Consider the following 1,965-nt stretch of genomic DNA (forward strand, 5'->3'; position numbering starts at 1 on the left):
CACTAGTTCCCCTGCATGGGATTGCATTACAGGGTCTCATCTAAATTCTCTGTCTTGGACAATTTTTCTGTTTCTATCTGCCTCTCCTTCTGGGCAATTGCCTTAGACTTTGGTCATGATGTAATTGTACACCTTTAATGTGAATAGAGTAGTTTTATTTAGAAAAAAAAATACCCTATAAGTTTAATAGTTCTTGGAGGATTAAATCCAACTATGGATTGTTCTATCTATTAGAAAATATGACCAAATATAAAAGCTGAAATTTTATTCCAGGTCAAACAAAACCAAAATGTTATTATGTTTAGGGTTTTTACTAATAAGCCCCAACTTGTAAAAATGACCAAGGAATAATATAAAGTACAATGAATTATATTTCTCTAATAGAATATTAAATTACAGTCAAAGAAGTGAACCTTTTTCCCAAGCATGAACCGCCATCGACAGCAATTTTAGAAAGAAGGCCGAAAGATATTGTATGACTTCGCATTGAGTGAATCTCTAAACGAAATAAATTTAAGGGCTAGGTTTAAAACCCTTGTTTAAATAACCACAAAGAACCCGATACAAAGAAACAAAAAGAAAGATGTATATGTATATATGTATACACACACACACATAATAATTCACCTAAAGAAAAGAGATGATGAGAAGTACTCTTTGTAACTGAAATAACATGCATGAGAACTGAGTATCAAAAATTTATGTTTATAAGAAATAGAACCCTAGAGAACTCTTGGAAACTCTAAGGAAAATACTTCCCATGTATTTGCAAGAAAAAGAACGATTTGTTAAGGATAATAAACATAAAATCATTAGAATTGTAAGTAAATATATTCACAATCCTTAAAATCAACCTCATACTTGAAACATGCCAATTCAACCATTCAGAATCGTGATGCATTTCCACTCAAGAAGACTAGACAAGGTATGAAGAGTGTTATATACCTAGGGTGTTGCCCTACCTTAAGGGTTTGATCAATAAATTGAATCATTTCTATCTATTTCTATCTTGTTATTTCTTGGGTATATTTGTATTTTCGTATATTTCCAGATCAGATCTATAACAAAGAGAGGGTAGGGTTACAATTTTAGTGTAATAGTAGAGAATGGAGAAGTTAAGATGGGTAGCAGAGCAGAGTAACACTTAATCAACAAACCCAAAATGAAACAATGTCAAATGAATCTGTCAGAAGCAAGGACATTTGAACTAAAACAAAACCCTAGAAATGTATATCATCGATCAACCAAAAACTAATCACAACCATTAGTTCAAAGGTTCACATGTTTCCATGTTACTCCACATGAAGGCAGGTGGAAGCACTGTTGTGGCTTAACAAAAACATGCCACAAATACATGAGGGACCACATCACGAATTTATTTTCTTGCCACCTCACACACACACACACACACATATGTATATATTTAACAACATTTTCATACACAACATACAAATAATTAAGCATAAGGTGCAATAGATATATATATGTCTTAGGTAGGGAATTTGCAAGTGGTCAATAAAGTCCCTCAAGTGTTGGGGGCTTGATCAGATTATTTGCGATTATATAGACCATGTGTATGGACACATTTAACATGCAAAAGAACCACAATTCTGGTAGGATAGTGGCAAAAACTTTCATGATTAAACTTTAGTATAAAAATCTAAAGGAGGAGGGGTAAAAACCCACATTGACTTGTTATGACCACCATGGTTGTGATATATACATATATATTGGTTAATAAACCAATGAGGAAACAATCTATATATATATATATATATATATATATATATATATATATATATATATCTAGATATATATATATATATATATATATATATATATATATATATATATATATATATATATATATATATATATATATATATATATATATATATAGATAAGCTTGGTATTTATAATAATTCTAATAAGGACTTTAAGAAATACATCTACATTCTTAATTAA

Source organism: Pinus tabuliformis, chromosome 3_2, assembly GCF_031772625.1.
Source record: "Pinus tabuliformis cultivar Carrire ecotype Pingquan chromosome 3_2, CPIR1, whole genome shotgun sequence".
NCBI classification, from domain to species: Eukaryota; Viridiplantae; Streptophyta; class Pinopsida; order Pinales; family Pinaceae; genus Pinus; species Pinus tabuliformis.